We start from the raw sequence: 22,959 nt of genomic DNA on the forward strand, positions 1-22,959 counted from the left end.
TTTAACAATCATCAATTCAGTCTCATTGCATAAACATTATATAAGCCTATATAGGTTCACCCCCTCCCTCTGTCCTGTCTTGGATTTTTTGAAGCACATTTCACACCATATCACTAAATTGACTGTTGAAAAAATAAAATGGCCTTATTGCAGTATGAAAACATTTGCATCTCAATAACGTTCACCTGTTGCTTTTAAGAATTTCATAAAATCCAAAAATCTGGGAAGTTTACATTTTTCCACCTTGATGTAGACATCCTAATTTTTCTTGCCATTTGATGAAAGGAGCAGGTTCTTCAGGATTTCTTGGTTTCTGGTGCTCTTTCCTAATGAATCTTCTCCCACTAAAGTCTTCTATTGACAACAGAATCCAATACCTGTGGCCTTCATCAGCTATGACTCTCTTTTTTGATTTAAATGAACTTGATATTGCAATCTCCCAATGTCTGTACTTGGCTTGTGTCCTTTATAAAGGCAGGTAAAATAAAGTCAATTCTGCTGCAGCAAATAGCTGACTCTGGGAAACCTATATGTAGGAGGCAGTTTAAGGAAACCAAAAGAGGCTGGCGCTGTAGACACGAGACGAGGCAGCGTGTGGAGAAGAGATTATTTCTGGAGTTGTGAAATTATCTGATTAGTCTGGCTGAAGATTTTTTATTTATTTATTTATTTATTTTGTGTGATAACGCGGGCCTCTCACTGTTGTGGCCTCTCCCATTGCGGAGCACAGGCTCCGGATGCACAGGCTCAGTGGCCATGGCTCACGGGCCCAGTCGCTCCGCGGCATGTGGGATCTTCCCAGACTGGGGCACGAACCCGTGTCCCCTGCATCGGCAGGCGGATTCTTAACCACTGTGCCACCAGGGAAGCCCTGAATATTTTTTAAAAAGGATAAAGAAATTAGTAGGGGACTTTTTGTTTGTTTCTTTTTGTTTTGTTTTAATTTGTTTATTTTTGGCTGTGTTGGGTCTTCAGTTGCTGCGCACGGCTTTCTCTAGTTGCAGAGAGTGGGGGCTGCTCTTCATTGCGTGCGTGGGCTTCTCGTTGCGGTGGCTTCTCTTGTTGTGGAGCACGGGCTGTAGGCACGCAGGCTTCAGTAGTTGTGGCTCGTGGGCTCAGTAGTTGTGGCTTGCAGGCTCTAGAGTGCAGGCTCAGTAGTTGTGGCGCACCGGCTTACTTGCTCCGTGGCATGTGGGATCTTCTCAGACCAGGGCTCGAACCCTTGTCCCCTGCATTGGCAGGTGGATTCTTAACCACTGCACCACCAGGGAGGTCCCAGTAGGGGACTTTGAGAGTGCTTAGAAGTTCTTTAATAGATGAATATTTACAAAGCCACTGCTCTGTCCAGTGGGAAATGGGTCCCTAAATGAGCCAAAGTGACTCTTTGCCTCCAATCCAATTCTTTGCTTAAGTTTTCTTGCACTTTTCACAGAATCAGCTTACTTTTCAATCTTCTGTTAGGGCTCTTCCTCAGCAGCTCCTCTACCCTTAGTTTCCTAGATTCTTCCTTAGGAAATACTTACTACTGAGGAAGACACATTAGTTAAACAAGCCAATTAGGTTTCTTCCTTGTTATAGCCTTTGATCAGACTTTTTTGCTTGCTTCCTTTTTGTCTAGATTTGATTTCAAACTGAAGAGAGGAGATTGGATAGCACTCTTCTTAAAAACCTCTGACTACACTGTTAGAACAGGGTCAGCAAACTGTAGCCCTAGGACCAGATCAGATTATAAAACAGGCTCACCAACAGTTTTATAAATAAAGTTTTATTGGAACACAGCCACACCCATTCGTTTATATACTGTCTATGGCTATTTTCACACTGACAGAGTTGAACAATTACCACTGAGATCACAGGACCCCCAAAGCCTAAAACATTTACTAATGCCTTGTACATAATAGACACTCATAAATATTTGTTGAAAAAAAGTTTTTCTTCTTTAAGGCAAAAATTAGTTTCCAAATTAAATTGACTTCAATCCCTCAAAAGAGTTTTCACACCAATTGTCTCCTATTCAAGAGATTTGAGGTTCTAATTCATTGTTAGTAGAGTTGAAAATTAAGAATACTTCTTGTGGGCAAAAAAGATGCCTGGTGAGAAAAAAGTACACATTATGGATTCAATCCTACAATTTCTGCTTTTGTGCCAGGCACTGTGTTTTGGGTTAATCCTAGTTGCAGTTCTTTCTCTGGGTAGCTCTGAGGACTTCAGTAAGTGGTTTGGAGTCCTATACAATTTCTGACTCTGGAAAGAGACAAAGTCATTACCTTTTGTTATTATCCCTTAGGAAGGAAGGAAACTTAAAAGGTCTAGTCTACCTTCAAACCAAATGCACAAGGCATCTGTGTTATCTAGCATATGTTAATGGTGTGAATTAATCCACATTTAGGATGCAGGTCTGTTGGGGGGGTACCCTTAGGACTGACTGAATGGAATGCTATTTATTTGGTAAATATTCTGGTTCTTGGGAACTACTATTTAGGTCCTAGTCACACGCCACTGAGGACAAACATGGCTTCGGGCTCTAGACTTTTTTCCCTACCTCACAGACGTTTACGAAGATACATAAATCTGATATGTGGGACTAGTCTTTTCAAAGGGGTTCGATACAAATCCCAGGTGTCATTTTTTAAATCTCCAAACCTCCCCATATATACTCCTCTCAATGCAGCTGTTTCCTTGTTGTGAACATGTCTTCACTGCCTCCTTAGTCACAGATTCTAGTTGACCAATGAGGAGAACTCCGAGTTCATGGGAGATAAGTGCTCACTTCTGCCTGGGGACAGCCCCAGTGGTTGTGTTGGTGCACAGGCCCAGCATACGACTCTTGTTTCCTGCTGCTTGATGAATCCTTGCTTTCATGTTGATTTCTAGCTCCACCTACGACAACAATAATGACCACTACTACTCCACCAATGACCACCCCTACTACTACTCCACCAACTACCATGAGTACTACTACTACCACTCCACCAACTACCACCACTACTGCTCCACCACCAACTACCACCACTAATACTACTCCACCAACTACCATGACTACTACTACTACCACTAGACCAACTATCACCACTACTGCTCCACCACCAACTACCACCATTGATACTACTCCACCAACAACGATCACCACTACTACTACTCCACCAACTACCACTACTACAACTCCACCACCAATGATGACCACTACTGCTCTACCAACAACAATGACGGTCACCACTGCTCCAACGACAACGAGGGCCTCTACCTCTGCTCTTCCGGCGCCAGCACCCACAAAGAACCTCCAGCCAGGTAAACAGATGTGCTTCTGAGCCCAGAAGGCTTTAAAGGAGAGGATATAGATCATCTAAGGTGTAGTGTTAAGGCAGAAGTGCAATCTGGGGTAAAGATTTGAACAGGCTTCCAAACCTGGCTTCATAGAATCTGTGAACCTCCGTCCCATGTTATATTCACCTTTTGTATGTATAAGCATCTTCAGAGTGAGGGGACCCTATAGCTTTTTATCAGATTCTCAAAGGAATTCATTAATAGCAAAAAAAAATAAAATAAAATAAAGAAGCCAGACCACTGATCTTGGACAGCTAAGGAGGATGGTGGCGATTTGGCCCAGCTGAACACAGACTTATGAGGAAAAATAGGGAATGCCAGAACAGGATCAGGTGAATGAGATTCTGTCCTTACAAGGAGCTCTGAATAGAATTCATTTAATCCATTCTGAAGTCTCACCCAACACTTGAGGATAAGATTTCAGTGAAGTTAATGTTTACTCTGTTTCCTGTGTCTAGAACCATGCTAACTGCTTTACAAGTATTAAGCCACTTCATTCTTATGACAATCCTATGCCTTGTAGGTGTGATTCAGTCCTATTTTACATTTGTGAGGACCGAGGCACAGAGTCTAAGTTCAGTGTTGACCGTCATACAAATAGAAAATGGTTGAGTCAAGATTGTCCCCTTCAATTTGAATGTTGGGCCTTTGCTGCCTTCTCTTATGAACATAGAGCTTATGTTTGGATGAATTTGTCCTGATCTGACATTCTCACTGAAAAAGCCTTCATACAATTACCCTGTCTTTTTAGGGTGTCAGTGACTTACACAGTTTTGCTTCTAGCATCCTTTAATTTATTTATGTAGCAGAGTAATGCTATTTTTTTTTTTGCGGTATGCGGGCCTCTCACTGTTGTGGCCTCTCCCGCTGAGGAGCACAGGCTCCGGACGCGCAGGCTCAGCAGCCATGGCTCACGGGCCTAGCTGCTCCGCGGCATGTGGGATCTTCCTGGACCGGGGCACGAACTGGTGTCCCCTGTATTGGCAGGTGGACTCTCAACCACTGCGCCACCAGGGAAGCCCGAGTAATGCTATTTATACTGATGACGAAGTAAGCATCAGATTTAAGGACTTATGGGATTTAGAGTGCACACGTTTGTTTTTTCAATTCTGGCTACATAGTTCATAGTTCAACTTTATGTTAGATTAAAGTTTAGGTTAATACAAGTGGAGAATAATTTGACTTAAAGCTGGGGAAATAGCTTGCCATTCTGAGGACATGTTTAGGTTCAAACTTTCTTTCAGATTAAAAATGTAACTTTTTAGTAGAGATTCTCAAAGCCTCCACAACCCTTGGGCACTTTAAAGTGGCTCTGGATCCTGAGGAATAACACAAATGTCACAACCTTTTAGCCGAAAAAGTCTGATGGAACATATTGATTTCCCTTCATTCCCGTTGAACCATGTCTATTATATTCAACCAGGATGGATCTGAAGGATTGGACTTCGAACTGAGTTTTAAAGAGATGTCTTTAGGTTAAAACTGGCATTTTAGAGCTATAAAACTTTGTAAGAAAAATAGTTTTCTTCCAGGCAGCAAACACACTAGAGCATCTGTTGACTTTCTCAATATTGATTTAGCTTCTTAATAGTTTGTGCCTGCAGAGGTGGATGGCTTAGTGCTCCTTGTTTGGTGAACATGTGTAAGTTACAGCCTTTGTTTAAAGCAGAGTTTCAGAAGGAAAGTGTCGGTTTATGTGACCTCCTGGGGGATAGTACTAGTTGAGTCTTATAGGCAGCCTGATAATTTCCTAAAGAGTTTGAGTTTAGAGTTGAACTTTACAGTATAGAAAGGAGGTGAACACTGGAGCAGATCCAGGGCAGGGGAATTTATCTTTACATCCATTCCCTCTCTGTGCTCTGTGCCCCGTCCATGCTAGTTGCCTAAAATATTCGTGCACTGGTTGGATGTAAAGTTGTAGGAGCAGAGGAGAAAAGAAAGATGACCACAAAGACCCAAACTAGGGGATGGAAGTTAAGCTCAAGAGGCCTTTTGCATGGATTTAAGTTGACTGAAGACGCTGATCATCTGACTTTCTGATTCGTCCTGTTCTTAGTTCCTATAGTTCCTAAAGAGAGCCACATCCTGTTACAGATTTGAGCATTAGAGGAAAGCAAAAACAAACAAACCCCACCAGAAACAAAAGACAGCTCAAAACAAGAGAAGAGATGATGTTGAAATGTGATGACCATGGTGGGGTAGTGGAAAGAGAAAGACCAGTGAGAGGCAATAAGGAAAGCCCAGGTTTGGGAACTCTTATCCAGCCAGCACCACTAAACTTGCTCTAATTTTCTGTGGTGCTCTAAGAGGAAGGGATGTAAAGATCTTATTAAGAGGCAAGTGGTCAACTCTGCAGGTAAAGTGAAATGTCTGAGAGAAAATAAAGAAGAGATTTCAAGAATGGAAAAGGAAACATAACCCTGAGAACTCTTGCTGAAGCTTTTTGGTGAGAAATGGAAGATGAATCAGATAACACAGGAAATCAGTCTTATAAAAAGAGTGACCGCAACACAACTGCAGAAGGAGCCAAGGTACCAGGAGCATTGCTTTGAGGCTCATTACCAAGACTCAGATGTTGGACAGTACTGTCACCTTAAAGGGACCTCAAGGAATTAAATATTCTCAGTATGTTTTCTGTGCTGGTCAGTGTGTGCATCTCCCTGGAAAGATGTGTGGATGGATAATTAGGAACTTGAATAAGGTGAGGAAATCCAGATTGGGGTTCTTGTGAAGCGGGGAGAGTGGATTAGTGCCCACCCCAAGGCCCTGCTCCACAAAAGTTCAATGTCATTGGTATGAATAAAACTTTAATTGGGTGTCCTACATAAGATGCACTGTTGTAGGCTTTAGGGGGATCCTAGGAGTATAAAAAGTGAAATAATTCTGTCTGTTGATAAGCCCTCCAGGTCATTCTCTAGATCAGATTTATTCATGATAATGAAATACCTATATGGCAGTATAATGCCTGAAGGCCATCCTTGAATATTTTCTAAGAAAGAGCCAAAGGGTAATTCCTGATTTTAGTTTTGTTTTTTATTTTTCTTGGGGGTGGAAATTTTCCTCCACAAACTGAACACCGTTCTTCCATTCTTGTCATTCCAGTAGCTTCTTTATCTTCTCCAACGCAGAGAGCAGAAACCCAGCCTACCACATGGCAAGAAACAAATATAACCGGCTCACCATCGCACTCTTGCTCAACAGGTAACTTCTGTTTCTTTCCTGAACACCTGGGGGCTTTCAAATTTTGATGAACATTGGCACATTGTTAAGAACACATATTCTGGAATAAGACAGATCTGCCTTGAATGCCAACACTGGCTACTCCAGTCAGCTACGTGACTTGAACAAAAGTCTTACCCTCTTTGAATCAGTTTTTATCCTTTGTAAAATGGATGGAATGTTACTGATTTGGTAGAATTCTTGCAAAGATTAAATGAGATAAAGATCTTGGGACACAGTTAAAAGGTAAGTGATAGATTTAGTGGCAATTATGACTATTACTTAGAATGTCCAGAAATACATACAACTGAGCGGCATAGACAGCTTATATGATTTGGGAACATCCACATCCATATCAGTATTTTCCTAAATTAAATGAACCAGCTTTGACTTCAAACTTAGTACTGGGCTTACTCACTTCGGCCAGAGCCTTAAAACAATTAAATCCAAACTAAGCTGGTCCGGACCAAACTGGTCCCCTGTGTTTATGCTTCCTCTAAGACCCAGAGGCTATATAGAGCCAGGAGGCTCCCCTTCTGCCTTGTCAAGTTTTCATTTCACATGGACACTTTGAGATGGGTTGGGGACACATGACACTGGCACCAAAGAGGCATGTCCCACTGAGATTCTGCTATTCCACCCCCGAAAAGTCTTCCCCACTCTCCCCAATTTGGGTAGGTCCATATTCTTTTGAGATGTAAGATTGACCTGTCTTTCCTGTGATGGAGAAAGTTGATGCTGAGTCCTGTCATCTTTCCCAGCTACCTCTGTTACCTATGGTGGTAGATTTGGGGAGTGCCACATGCGGAACCCCTTTGTAATGCAGAACTAGCTTATGTGTCCTTGTGCCTGTGATGCATCCAAACAAGGTCAAGCTTTGCAAGACTCCTCGTGCATATGACTCATCGTGCTCAGGAGTTGCCCATCTGTAGTGGACCCCCAGTATGGTCTACCTTTTGCCAGTCATTCGTGGAAGCTGGTTGCTTTAAAACGGACCCAAAGTGAAACTCAGAGAGGGACCAATTCACTTGGGATTAGCTAATGGTGACATTTGGTTTTGAAAGTGGACTCCTTAGTGTGAACTGTCTCCGGGCACAGAAACAAAGTGGAAGTAGATTAAAATACAAAGTAACAGAAGTAGGAGCAGCTGCAACCCACACTTTTATGCGATGAGGAAGAAGAAAGTAGGAGTGGAGAATCTTTCTCTAAAATGTCACTAAAACCTGATCAAGGTAGAACTTTCCAGAATGGAACAGACATTGGAGCAGCTGTGTCCCCATGACTTCTGTGGCTGCTGCCATCTTGTCAGTGTCTGTGAGGCTCTCCAGCCAAATCCTGACAGTGCCCCAGTCAGAATTCCATGGGTTAAAGCCTCACAAAGCAAAGAATGCGAATCTGGAAGGAAGTTTGGGCATCATATGGCCTGCTACCCACTTTTTGACAGATGGATAGCCAGCAAACTGTCATATATTACCTCATTTAATTCTTTCAGGGCAGACCTTACTTATTGCTATTGCCAGATTGGGGAGGCTCTTTAGTTCTGCTTTGGGGATTGACAGCTTCCAGTTCAACTTCCAGTTACTAGCTGCGTACCCATGGGCAAGTTGTTGCATTCCTCATTGCATGTTTGTGAGGAAGGAAGGACATGATGTTTGGAAAGTCCATTGCACTGTGTTTCTCCCCCTATTGCTCCTTTCGTTATAATATAATAGTAATAGCTGATATTTGTCTAATATGGTGTTTAATGCATCTTCTAATGTGACAACTTTATGAGACAGACAAGTGCTGTCAACAGCTTGTAGTTCAAGGTTACCCCAGCTAGAAATATAAATATATACATATACATGCATACATGCATAAACGTATAGGCAAAGGACCTGATCAAGGTCACATTGCCAAGGGACATTGTCAGCATCGAAGTCAAGTTTTATCTGACTCAAGTCCATGCTGTTTTTATTTTTTTTTTTTAATGCTGTTTTTGCAACATCACCCATTCTGTACCTAAAGGACTTACTTAAGATTATAACACAAGCCATACACAGAGCCTAGACTGTAGATATTGTCTTTGGCTCTCTAAGAAGTAGTGTCAGAATGAATAAAATGTAGACACGGTAATGTAAAGTGTAAAAGTTTGGGGGGATAGAGTTAGTCCAGTTTCATTGCCACTGGACAGTGACATTTTTTTTTTTTTTTTTTTTTTTTTTTTTTTTTTTTTTGTGGTATGCGGGCCTCTCACTGCTGTGGCCTCTCCCGTTGCGGAGCACAGGCTCCGGACGCGCAGGCCTAGCGGCCATGGCTCACGGGCTTAGTTGCTCCGCGGCATGTGGGATCTTCCCGGACCAGGGCACGAACCCGTGACCCCTGCATCGGCAGGCGGATTCTCAACCACTGCGCCACCAGGGAAGCCCCGACAGTGACATTTTTATAGCTTTGTCAGTAGTTAGGGAATTCATAAGACCTGCAGTATTTTCATTGGATGGGAATGCAGTGTGTGTGGTGGTTATGAGCTGAGGCTATTGTCCTTTACTAGAGTTGGAAACTTTAACCATTTCAGATCTGTTTCCTCATCTATAAAATGGAGTTTAAAAAATTGGTATAAGGATGTAAAGTGCTCAGTAAAAAGAGAAACCTGTATTTGACCTATAGTTGCTCAGGAGGACCAACAGTATATGACAAAAGAGATATTTCAAACACTATTAAAATTTGGATATTCAAAACTTTAAGGCATGATATCCTTTTATATTGGGGTTTTAGATAGTATAAGATACTTTGGCCTTGGGGCTGATATAACGTATTTTCTAAAGCACTCCTGCAACAATGTCTAGGCACTGTGGCATATAATGTAGGAGTTGGATGCCACCTATTTCAGATATCTTAGTACATTTCACACACATTTTGAATGTAAAACCAATGTAACATGAACGGGGTGGTTCTGCTCTTTGGATGTGCAATGGCCTCTGAGCATCCTCATTGGCAGCTTCTTAGCTGTCATGAAAATATTGATTACATAACTTTAAGTGGCAAGTTTTAACCTAGTTCTGATAATGGGACACTATGACTCCTCTAAAATTGTATGTAAACTTTCTGTGTACGTGCATTTTTTTTCACAGAGAGAAAGAAAAGGGTTCATTTTGGAAGGGTCCATGACAAAATGGTTTAAGAAGCACAACCTTACGGTTAAATTAATAAATGTTAGTAACTTGGTATAACTCTGCAAGCCTACAGCATTTAGCCATATGATTATTCAACTTTTCATTCATTACCAGAGGGCAATGTGAATATATTTGGTGTTTGCAGTGAAAATTCAATACTCTTTGTCTTTCTAATTCATTTTCCTTCTTGTTGAGCAGATGGGTATGGCACTGTGACCCAGTCTCCAGATGCCCTTTGGCATAACAATCAAACTGTAAGCATTTTCCTTCCTACTTTATTAGCCAGATTCACTTGTATGTCTCCCTGGAAGCAAGTTACATTTAGAGATTGTTATTGTAAGACTAGTCCACACATTTCAAATAAAGGAAGAAAGAATTTGACTCTTACATAGGGATGCTTTAATTAACTTAAAAAGTTTATATAGATGCTCTAGTTGTCAGAAATACCTGAAAAGTGATATTTTACTCTCTCTCCACACACACACACACACACACACACACACACACACAGACTTTCTCCTGCCCAGAAAGTTAGAAAAAAAGAGTGAATTAATACAAGGATCGTGCATTAACATTACATACCAAGGACGACTTCAGTGATCGTTAGAGAAATAACGTGCTTTGAATTGATGTGGTGGAATGGGGGCCATCCCAACTAAAAGTATTATATAAATGAAAGTGTTCTTGTTTAAACATAGGCCCCCTAATATCCTTTTCCAACCCAATTGTCCTCCTACATAGAAATTTTGAGGCCACTTCTGAGTCTTTCTATACATAAACCTCCCCATATGATGACTTATTAAGGTCGTAACATCTTGAAAAACTTTGTGATTCTGTAGGATGTTGTCATACTTTTTCCACAGTTAGACTGAAAAAAATCTAAGGCGCTTTATTCTTATAATGTTCATCAAAACCTCATCTTTCTAAGTTAGAAGAATTTATCAGTAGGTCCTTTACTTTTGGCTCCCTTGGGTCAACCAACTTTCCTTTTACTATGTGCAAATAATTCTTAGAAACAACAAACCTAAAGAGCTTCAGGTATGAGAGTAATCCTGATCACAATTGGTGAGAAGTTGCAGCATGGCCATTGTAAGAGAAATTCAAGCTCAGGCAAAGTGGGGTTATTTAGTGTGAGGTCAAATGGCCTTAATTGCATACCTTAGTGACAATGAGAGCACCACTACATAGGAATGATATTGAAGATTTTAACAACTCTTATGGTATGGACACTGATTGATCTGATGGATATGTGCTGAATTTGTATATGCCTGTTAAATAGCAGAACTGCCACAATGTAAATGACTGTTATATTGTTATAGCTGCATTAAGAAAAAAGAAACACACATTCTGAATGATGAGATTGTTCTTTACCTCAGTTACGGGCAGGACAGGTATGTTTAGCACCAAGTAGAAGCAATATAGAAGCAAGTTCACGACAGGCAAAATCGTGGGCTTTTTGTGTCTTGACTCTGAAGATGTCAAAGTGTCTCCCAAGTATCCTGAAACCAAGCAGCATATATTTCGACCCAGTAAATCAACTTCCTGAACTCCATATTAGGGAGAGAATTGAACAAATACGTGAAGATGTATAAGAAAAGATGTTCATTGCTGCTATTTATACTCATGAAAATGTTATAAACAACCTAAATGTTCAATAATAAGGGATTAATTACATAGTCAATTAAGCATGCCCGCTTATTGCCATTAAGTATGTTGTCACTGCAGTGCATTTACTGACATGAGAGGACAGTGTTGATTGTTAAATGAAAAAACTAACTTTTAAAATAGTGTAGGGACTTCCCTGGTGGTCCAATGGTTAATAAGACTCTGTGCTTCCAATGAAGCAGGTGCTGGTTCAATCCCTGGTTGCAGAGCTAAGATCCCAGATGCCATGCAGCACGACCAAAAAATGTGTGTGTGTGTGTGTGTGTGTGTGTGTGTGTGTGTGTATAGTGTATATACTGTAGTATATATTGAATATAGTAATTGCTTCTGTTAAGAAAAACACTAGGATAAAATTCTAAAAGAGTATGTAATGAAAAATGGTAATAGTGGCTGTTTCTGGATGTTGGGATTATGATTGATTTTTGTTTTGCTTTCTTTATGCTTAGCTGCACATTCTAAAACGAAACTGCAGTTTTCATGTAACATAATATTTTTAAAAAGGAAGCAAAGCCTGCTTCCTGTAACTCCATGTTCCATGTAACCACTTTACCCCCCACAAGTAAGGTAATTATACAGCTTTTCCCTCCCAAGACACTGGCTGTTCCCCCTTTAAGCAAGGACAGCTCATATGCTAAGTCACCACCCTTTGTGTTCCTCATAGTGTTGATCAGGAAGTACCTAAATTATCTTTCCCAAGAACCCTATTTAATCTGCATTTGACAGAGAAACAGAGGTTCAGAGAGGATAAATAACATGTCTAGGTCACACAGCAACTAAGTAAAAGAGCTGGAATTTTGTCTCCAGAGATTAAACTCTTATGCAGGAAGAGACTTGAGACTTAATCTTTTTCCCTGATCTTCACTTCCTTTCTGTTAAAATACCTACCCCGTGGGGCCTCTTTAGGATTAGAGTTAAGTTATGTAAAGGGCCTGAACATGATGCATGGCGTATTTTGGTTTTATCCAGGAGGTGATGATCCCTTATGAACCATACTAGATTTAAATAAAGTTGTATTTCTTTCCAATTGTGCAGCATTTTAATTGTTAAGCAGGGCCATGTATATGAGCATCTAGTTTCAAGTCCATTTATAAAGACATAGATGGAATCTTGAATTCTAGTTAAAAAAAAAGTTTTGTAATCAAGGGCCAATTTTAATAATTGAACACATTCACATAGCTTGAGATAACACCACCATGTCAACTTATATAGGAACAAAAATTGTTGTTTTCTTTTTTAATATCATAAGAGGATTATTTATGAAAATAGCTTATTAATTTTTAAAAATAGGTATAATTTACATATAATAAAGCACACTTATTTGAAGTGTACAGTTTGAGTTTTGACAAATGTATACACCTCTGTAAATACCACCGCAAGCAAGAGATAAAACATTTCCACCATCCCCAAATACATTTTGAATTCTAAATTGTCTTAGAATTTCACCACATGGTTATAACTTTAAATCATTTGGTCTTACCCCTCATGATCTGGAACTAGACAAAGGCCAATAAAGATAAATGTGTCTGTGTACATTATTTTCAGAAATGTTTTCTACCCATAATCCTAATAAGTTGTTTTTTTTTTTTTTTGATCTGCTGATGTTTCCTTAGCCTGTGATGCTGGCACAAGATCCATGGATGAGCACCAATAAGGGAGTCTACATTGGAATCTGTGTTACTGCCTTGGTTTTATTGCTCACGTTTTTGGTTTCCATGATTTTCAAAAGTAAGTCACCTCAGGACTGTGTCTGCGGGAGTCTTCTTGAGCCAAACTACCTGTAGCCCTACACACCACATGATTTGAAATTCACATAACTTCCTTGGTTTTTACCTTGTTCTTTTTACATTTTTTCTTTATCTTAAAATTATTGTCCCATAGAGAGAAACATGATATTTAAATTCTCCATAGGAGAAATTAAATATGGAGAAATAAGCATTGGTTGGGTAGAGTTGGGGTTTGGAAGGTAGCAAACCATTGTAATATATAAGATGTGTTCACTCCTCCTTTCCCCCTTCCCTCAAGAACCAAGTTTTGTCCCTATAGGGGGTGAAATTATTGAGGGTGTTACAATACCCACTTAACAGAAGAAGCAAATGGGACATTGAGAGGGATACATGATTTCAGGGCTAAGAGTAGAACAAAGAGGTTCACAAGGCAGCCATCCAGAACCTCCTGGTCTCCTTCCACCAGTTGTGCGTGTGTGTAAAACCTATCACCTATAGAAGAAACACAATCCCCCATTTTTTTTACAGTGAAATATAATTGCATTAAAGTAAGTTGGGACATGTGGGTGAATACACTAAACTATTAGTAAACATGAGATACTTTACACTAAGGGGCTTATTTGGCTCCTACAGATTCAAAAAAAGTTACCTGGAGTTATCAGGTGAGGGTCCAGATTGGTTTTTTTCCCCCTTCTTTTTAAAAGTATTTTCTTGTAAATTAATTTTTTCAGCTTCTGAGGTCTGTACAGATTTTGTTCATATCAAAGTAATAACAGTAATAATATGCTTATTTGGAAAAAAAATCTCATGAACTCTTTGTCTTACTTGTTTAATTTTCTCTCACTTCTTCCCCAATTTAGGATATTTTTGCCTGGGTAACAAGGTGGAGCTACTACGGTAAGGTTGGAAGAGTTTGTGTCAATGCCTTTTGATATTCTTACACTAGCAAAAATAAGGATAATTTCTCTCTCCCTCTCTTTTCCTTCTGAACTCTCCATTTTATACTCTGGATCCTGAAAAGTCTAGTATATAGGGCACCTCCATTGCTGTCCAACATTCCAGTGATATTTTTAGCGTCTCTGTATTTCCCTGGAATTGCGCCAGAACTACTCCAGAAACAGTACCTCAAACCTGACTGCTTAGAGCAAGAGAACTAAATTGCAGATTTTGTTTGATGGGATATTTGAATGGGTTGTTTGGTTTGTTATTTGATTTCATTCAGTGCTTTGTTTATTGAGTGTTTATTGAATGCCTACTAAATTCCAAAGAGATGGACAAAACAGACAGAAACGTATAAATGAATAAGCAGGGTACTTTTAGAACTTGCAGAGAAATGCCATGGGGAATACAGAGCAGGGCAATAGGCTATGTGAGTGAGCCCCAAAGGCGCAGAAGGCAGTTCTGCAGAGATCTGGAGGAGGATGACTCCAGGCTGAAGACATACAAAGGCCCAGGCTAAGGCACGTGCTTCCAGCTCGCCACCCTTCCCGCCGTACCCATTGTTACATGCCCAGCCTGCTCTGTTCCTTTACATTAGTTGTTGGGTCTCATAGCATTTAAATTTTTTGCAAATCTACCCCACTGCCCAATGAAAAGTGAAATCCTCTTTATATGCATTCATGTAGTCATTTCCCCAAACACCTGTCTGTAATGGTAGGAAACCTCTGCCTACTTCCAAATCCAAATAGCCTGCTTCATTTGGTCCAGCTCACTCTATATGACAGTCTCTAGGTCCATCCACATCTCTACAAATGACCCAATTTCGTTCCTTTTTATGGCTGAGTAATAGTCCATTCTATATATGTACCGCATCTTCTTTATCCATTCATCTGTCAATGGGGCATTTAGGTTGCTTCCATGACCTGGCTATTGTAAATAGTGCTGCAATGAATATTGGGGTGCATGTATCTTTTTGAATTATGGTTTTCTCTGGGTATATGCCCAGTAGTGGGATTGCTGGGTCATATGGTAATTCTACTTTTAATTTTTTAAGGAACCTCCATACTGTTCTCCATAGTGGCTGTATCAATTTACATTCTCAGCAACAGTGCAGGAGGGTTCCCTTTTCTCCACACCCTCTCCAGCATTTGTTGTTTGTAGATTTTCTGATGATGGCTGTTCTAACTGGTGTGAGGTGATATCCCATTGTAGTTTTGATTTGCATTTCTCTAATAATTAGTGATGTTGAGCAGCTTTTCATGTGCCTCTTGGCCATCTGTATGTCTTCTTTGGAGAAATGTCTATTTAGGTCTTCTGCCCATTTTTGGATTGGGTTGTTTGTTTTTTTGATATTGAGGTGCATGAGCTGTTATATATATATATATATATATATATATATATATATATATATATATATATATATATAAAATATATGTTTTGGAGATTAATTCATTGTCCATTGATTCGTTTGCAAATATTTTCCTCCATTCTGAGGGTTGTCTTTTCGTCTTGTTTATACTTTCCTTTGCTGTGCAAAAGCTTTTAAGTTTCATTAGGTCCCATTTGTTTATTTTTGTTTTTATTTCCATTACTCTAAGAGGTGGATGAGAAAAGATCTTGCTGTGATTTATGTCAAAGAATGTTCTTCCTATGTTTTCCTCTAAGAGTTTTATAGTGTCCATTCTTACATTTAGGTATCTAATCCATTTTGAGTTTATTTTTGTGTTTGGTGTTAGGGAGTTTGGTGTTAGGGAGTGTAATAATTTAATTCTTTTACATGTAGCTGTCCAGTTTTCCCAGCACCACTTATTGAAGAGACAGTCTTTTCTCCATTGTATATCCTTGTCTCCTTTGTCATAGATTAGTTGACCATAGGTGCATGGGTTTATTATCTCTGGGCTTTCTATCCTGTTCCATTGATCTATATTTCTGTTTTTGTACCAGTACCATATTGTCTTGATTACTGCAGTTTTGTAGTATAGTCTGAAGTCAGGGAGTCTGATTCCAGATCTGTTTTGTTTTTTTTTTCTCAAGGTTGCTTTGGCTATTTGGGGTCTTTTGTGTCTCCATACAAATTTTAAGATTTTTTGTTCTAGTTCTGTAAAAAATGCCATTGGTAATTTGATAAGGATTGTATTGAATCTGTAGATTGCTTTGGGTAGATAGTTATTTTTACAATGTTGATTCTTCCAATCCAAGAACATGGTATATCTCTCCATCTGTTTGTGTCATCTTTGATTTCTTTCATCAATTTCTTATAGTTTTCTGAGTACAGGTCTTTTACCTCCTTACACAGGTTTATTCCTAGGTATTTTATTCTTTTTGTTGCAATGGTGAATGGGATTGTTTCCTTAATTTCTCTTTCTGATCTTTCATTGTTAGTGTATAGGAATGCAACAGATTTCTATGCATTAATTTTGTATCCTGCAACTTTACCAAATTCATTGATTAGCTCTAATAGTTTTCTGGTTCTTTAAAAAATGCCATTGGTAATTTGATAAGGATTGCGTAGCATCTTTAGGATTTTCTATGTATAGTATCATGTCATCTGCAAACAGTGACAGTATTACTTCCTCTTTTCCAATTCGTATTCCTCTTATTTCTTTTTCTTCTCTGATTGCCATGGCTAGGACTTCCAAAACTATGTTGAATAATAGTGGTGAGACTGGACATCCTTGTCTTATTCCTGATCTTAGAGGAAATGCTTTCAGTTTTTCACCATCGAGAATGATGTTGCTGTGGGTTTGTGGTATATGGCCTTTATTATGTTGAGGTACCTTCCCTCTATGCCCACTTTCTAGAGAGGTTTTATCATAAACGGGTGTTGAATTTTGTCAAAAGCTTTTTGTGTGTCTGTTGAGATGATCACATGGTTTTTATTCTTCAATTTGTTAATATGGTGTATCACATTGATTGATTTGTGTATATTGAAGAATCCTTGCATCTGTAGGATAAATCCCATGTGATCATGGCATATGATCCTTTTAATGTGCTGTTGGATTCTGTTTGCTGATATTTTATTGAGGATTTTTGCATCTATATTCATCAGTGATATTGTTCTGTAACTTTCTTTTTTTGTAATGTCTTTGTCTGGTTTTGGTATCAGGGTGATGGTGGCCTCGTAGAATGAGTTTGTGAATGTTCCTTCCTGTGCAATTTTTTGGAGGAGTTTGAGAAGGATGGGTGTTAGTTCATCTCTAAATGTTTGATGGAATTCACCTGCGAAGCCATGTGGTCCTGGACTTCTGTTTGTTGGAAGCTTTTTAATCACAGTTTCAATTTCAGTGCTTGTGATTGGTCTGTTCATATTTTCTATTTCTTCCTGGTTCAGTCTTGGAAGGTTATACCTTTCTAAGAATTTGTCCATTTCCTCCAGGTTGTCCATGTTATTGGCATAGAGTTGCTTGTAGTAGACTCTTATGATGCTTTGTATTTCTGCCATGTCTGTTGTAACTTCTCCTTTTTCATTTCTAATTTAATTGATTTCAGTCCTTTCCCTCTTTTTCTTGATGAGTTTGTCTAAAGGTTTGTTTATCTTCTCAAAGAACCAGCTTTTAGTTTTATTGATCTTTGGTATTGTTTCCTTTGTTTCTATTTCATTTATTTCTGCTCTAATGTTTATGATTTCTTTCCTTGTACTAACTTTGGGTTTTGTTTGTTCTTCTTTTTCTAGTTCCTTTAGTTGTAAGTTTAGATTGTTTATTTGAGATTTTTCTTGTTTCTTGAGATAGGTTTGTATTGCTATTAACTTCCCTCTTAGAACTGCTTTTGCTACATCCCATAGATTTTGGATCATCGTGTTTTTGTTGTCATTTGTCTCTAGGTTTTTTTGATTTCCTCTTTGATTTCTTCAGTGATCTCTTGGTTATTTAGTAGCATATTGTTTAGCCTCCATGTGTTTGTGTTTTTTACATTTTTTTCCTGTAATTTATTTGTAATCTCATAGTGTTGTGGTTGGAAAAGATGCTTGATACAATTTCAATTTCTTTAAATTTACCGAGGCTTGACTTGTGACCCAAGATGTGATCTATCCTGGAGAATGTTCCGTGCACACTTGAGGATAAAGTGTAATATGGTGTTTTTGGATAGAATGTCCTATAAATATCAATTAAATCTATCTGGTCTCTTGTGCCACTTAAAGCTTGTGTTTCCTTATTAATTTTCTGTCTGGAGGCTCTGTCCATTGGTATAAGTGAGGTGTTAAAGTCCCCCACTATTATTGTGTTCCTGTCAGTTTCCTCTTTTATAGCTGTTAACATTTGCCTTATATATTGAGGTGCTCCTATGTTGGGTGCATATATATTTATAATTGTTGTATCTTCTTCTTGGATTGATCCCTTGATCATTAGGTAGTGTCCTTCCTTGTCTCTTGTAACATTCTTTATTTTAAAGTCTATTTTATCTGATATGAGTATTGCTACTCCAGCTTTCTTTTGATTTCCATTTGCATGGAATATCTTTTTCCATCCCCTCACTTTCAGTCTGTATGTGTCCCTAGGTCTGAAGTAGGTCTCTTGTAGACAGCATATATATGGGTCTTGTTTTTTTGTTTGTTTGTTTGTTTTTGTTTTCGTGATACATGGGCCTCTCACTGTTGTGGCCTCTCCCATTGTGGATCACAGGCTCCAGACGCGCAGGCTCAATGGCCATGGCTCACGGGCCCAGCCGCTCTGCAACATGTGGGATCCCCCCGGACCAGGGCACAAACCTGTGTCCCCTGCATCGGCAGGCAGACTCTCAACCACTGAGCCACCAGGGAAGCCCTGGGTCTTGTTTTTGTATCCATTCAGCAAGCCTGTGTCTTTTGGTTGGAGCATTTAATCCATTCACATTTAAGATGATTATCGATATGTATGTTCCTATGACCATTTTCTTAATTGTTTTGGGTTTGTTTTTGTAGGTCCTTTCACTCTTTTGTGTTTCCCAATTAGAGAAGTTCCTTTAGCATTTGTTGTAGAGCTGGTTCGGTGGTGCTGAATTCTCTTAGCTTTTGCTTGTCTGTAAAGCTTTTGATTTCTCCATTGAAGTTGAATGAGATCCTTGCCGGGTAGAGTATTCTTGGTTTTAGGTCTTCCCTTTCATCACTTTAAATATATCATGCCACTCCCTTCTGGCTTGCAGTGTTTCTGTTGAGAAATCAACTGTGAACCTTATGGGAGTTCCCTTGTATGTTATTTGCCATTTTTTCCTTGTGGCTTTTAATAATTTTTCTTTGTCTTTAATTTTTGTCAGTTTGATTACTATGTGTCTCCGCATGTTTCTCCTTGCATTTATCCTTTTGGGAGTCTTTGCGCTTCCTGGACTTGGGTGGCTATTTCCTTTCCCATTTTAGGGAAGTTTTTGACTATAAGCTCTTCAAATATTTTCTCGGGTCCTTTCTCTCTCTCTTCTCCTCCTGGGACCCCTATAATGCAAACGGTGCGTTTAATGTTTTCCTAGAGGTCTCTTAGGCTGCCTTCATTTCTTTTCATTCTTTTTTCTTTATTCTGTTCTGTGGCAGTGATTTCTACCTTTCTGTCTTCCAGGTCACTTATCCGTTCTTCTGCCTCAGTTATTCTGCTATTGATTATTTCTAGTGTATTTTTCATTTCAATTGTATTGGTCATCTCTGTTTGTTTGTTCTTTAATTCTTCTAGGCCTTTGTTAAACATTTCTTGCATCTTCTTGACCTTTGCCTCCATTCATTTTCTGAGGTCCTGGATCATCTTCTCTATCATTATTCGGAATTCTTTTTCTGGAAGGTTGCCTATCTCCACTTCATTTAGTTGTTTTTCCAGGGTTTTATTTTGTTCCTTCATCTGGGACATAGTCCTTTGCCTTTTCATTTTGTCTGTCTTTCTGTGATTGTCCAGCTTGGGCTTTAAGCAGGCCTTTCTTCGATTCCAAATCCATCCCTCTTAAGCTCCCAGCTGTTATTCCTAGTTCTCTTTCATTGGATGTTATTACTTAGTCTTTCCTATGTCTGAATTAATCATATGAGCCAATCCACAGAACATGCCTTGAACTATGCCAAACATATTGCAAGTGTTCCATAAACATTGGCTTTTATTGCAGTCATGCCCTTCACAGCAGGGAACCTGTAAACCCTTCACAGGCACTATTATTATTCTTAGTCTAAAGATTGGAAAATAGGTTTAGAGATGTTAAGTGACATCCAAGATCACACCCCACAGCAGGTAAAAGACTCAGTCTTATGTATCTTAGAGTCCAAAACCCATACTTACAGAAATTTTTGTCTATGTGCTTCCAAGAATGGAAGAAAAATAATACTCCCTACAGGCAGAAAAGCATGAAAGATAGCATCCTTTTAGTTTATTTTTGTCCTTTAGCTGTTAACTTTTTCTTAAAGTTTCACTTTTTGTCACCTAAGTAGAAAAGAAAGTATTTATTGTAGGAAATACTGTATAATATGGAAAAGCAAAGCAAAACAAAACAAAAACAAAAATGAGTGTTTCCCCATGAAGTTATTTTGGGGGCACCTACATCACATTGACTCATTTTGAGCTACTGACACCTAAACGGTTTCCACACATGTGTGACTAATCCGTTTAAAGATCAGAGCTGAATGAAGATGCAGTACATTTCATTTAATTTGGGGGCAGGCTTAACTAATAAAAAGTAGTAACTATATACACTGCAAATTATAAAAGAGTGGCAATATCAAAACTCCACAAATGACCTATTCATACACTTGATGTGTGAGCATATGTGTTATAAAAGTCATTTAATCCATGGCTTTCTAATTTTAACCATTAAGGCATGGTAAGATTTTTGACTCCATGATCTAGTATACACTTAGATGAAACAATACTATTTTACTATACCAGTATGCTCTGATATTTTGTATACTTATATATATATTTATCTTAAAAGCAGGATATAGACCACTAAATAGATTTAATAACCCTCTCTAAAGCGTCACAGTCCACAGTTGGAAAAACACCAGCCAAACCGTTTCCTAGTGATCTTTGAGAATATGTATCCTGGTTTAGTACTTCAATCTGATGTCTGATATTTGTCTTCTTAGATTTTCTTTCTTTTTTAAAAAAATATTTATTTATTTATTTGGCTGCATCAAGTCTTAGTTGTGGCACATGGGATTTCCTTTGAGGCATGTGGGATCTTTTGTTGCAGTGCGTGGGCTTCTCTCTAGTTGTGGTGTATGGGTTTTCTCTCTCTAGTTGTGGTGCGTGGGCTCCAGAGCACGTGGGCTTTGTAGTTTGCAACATGAGGGCTCTCTCATTGAGGCCTGCAGGCTCAGTAGTTCTGGCACATGGGCTTAGTTGCCCCACGGCATGTGCAATCCTAGTTCCCCGACCAAGGATCAAACCTGTGTCCCCTGCATTGGAAGGCACATTCTTTACCACTGGACTGTCAGGGAAGTCCCTAGATTTTCAATTTTTGTATTCTGTTACATGAGACTCTAGAAGGAGACCAGTCTGGGGTTTTTGAAACTACTTCTGAGGTTTTCTATCCACTTATTAAACAGACTTTCCTGAAACTTCATATTCACAACTCTGAAAGCTTCTATTTATTTCGTAGGCTGTGTTAATGGGGTTCTGGGACATGCAAATACCCAATTTTGCTTGAACATAAACAAATGCACTGCTCATACTTGAGAAGTGGTCTGCTTTTCTCTTACTCATGTTATTCTTTCTGTAGTGTGATTCCGTTGAGGGACTCTCACATTGGAGCTTTGAAAAATGCAGCTCTGAAGCCTGTCCGAGCAGAAGACAATATCTACATTATTGATGACCTTCATTAAGTCATGGATCCAGTGGCCTTCTAAGGCATTATGCCCTTGACTGTGGAAGACAGTGACCAGATATCACTGTGCCAGAGTGCCTTCATGAAGCAGGACAATTTTTTGGTCAGTTTCCCATGGCATTCCAACCAGTCAGTGACATTGGGTAGAGTGAGTCTAGCTCATCTGTGTACAGTCAATCTCTGTAACATTGTCCTAATTTTTTATACTAAAACTGGCTCAATATTTCTGGTCATTGCAGAGCTCTCTCCAAAACATGAAATTTATTCCTTAGAATTGTACATTCTCTTTAGACCCTATGAATCCTGTTTTCTATCAAGAATTCTCCTTGGGGAGACAGAATAAACACTACTACCTCAGTTACCAAAGCTGTCAAGAAAAGCTGAGTAACACTTAAAATCAGCAAATCCAATTTGGGACTTAAAAGACTTAACTTGGAAGCATTTCATGATTGTCTTTTTTTTTTTTAATCAAGCAACTTCAAATGTTATATTCCTTAGGGCCCCCAAGGGTTTCAAATCATGGGAGTGTACAGGTTTTTATTTACACAATGGGAAAATAGAAGTGAGTGTGATTTTGCCATTATAGGTAGATCTGGTTTCTCAGGGCTCTGGAAATAGAAGTGCTTTCCCTGGGACCAGGATGGGTATTTTAGCAGTTAGAAGAAGCTAGCGTAGTGAGTGGACCATGGAGACACCAGGGGAAGAAAATCAACTGCCATATGATTTATGCTGTTTCTGCTACATAGGTGCCACAGTTTTAGGCAATTATGTAGACAACTGGCAGACTCTCTGATGTAATTTTTAGAATGAGGCAGGGCGGAAATAAAAGAAAAAAAGAGGGGGAGGGAGAAGTAAAAAGGATTTCTGCCTTAGAAAAGCTAGTTTGCAAATATAATAGTGTTGTTTGAGAGTGTTACCAGTTTCAACCGAAATGCTAAATTGTCCTCAAACCACTTTGATTTTTAAAATTGTTTTGGAAGGATAAAGGGTCTTTTTCATATTGAATCAATTCCTGTGTTATGTCTCTTTCACAGCTCAATTAAATTTTTGGTTTTTCCAGAAGAGTTAAACAAAGGCTAATGGTAAGGATATATTTAGTCACTAGGAGAATTTCTACATGAACAGTTAACAAGACTGGAAATTAATTTCAAATTGAGTAAACCCTGAAA

The 22,959-nt window shown here is 39.0% G+C and overlaps 1 protein-coding gene across 1 annotated transcript in view; it reads left to right on the top strand.

The window, feature by feature from the left end:
* LOC131756124 (T-cell immunoglobulin and mucin domain-containing protein 4) overlaps positions 1 to 22,959 on the top strand; it is a 104,816-nt gene that overhangs the window by 2,931 nt on the left and 78,926 nt on the right. The window contains exons 3-8 of the transcript XR_010840292.1: positions 2,875 to 3,288; positions 6,427 to 6,525; positions 9,894 to 9,949; positions 12,971 to 13,085; positions 13,945 to 13,981; positions 21,686 to 21,893. The gene's annotated coding sequence lies outside the window, so the exon portion shown is untranslated. The remainder of the gene's footprint in view (positions 1 to 2,874; positions 3,289 to 6,426; positions 6,526 to 9,893; positions 9,950 to 12,970; positions 13,086 to 13,944; positions 13,982 to 21,685; positions 21,894 to 22,959) is intronic.

Source organism: Kogia breviceps, chromosome 4, assembly GCF_026419965.1.
Source record: "Kogia breviceps isolate mKogBre1 chromosome 4, mKogBre1 haplotype 1, whole genome shotgun sequence".
In the NCBI taxonomy this organism is placed as follows: Eukaryota; Metazoa; Chordata; class Mammalia; order Artiodactyla; family Physeteridae; genus Kogia; species Kogia breviceps.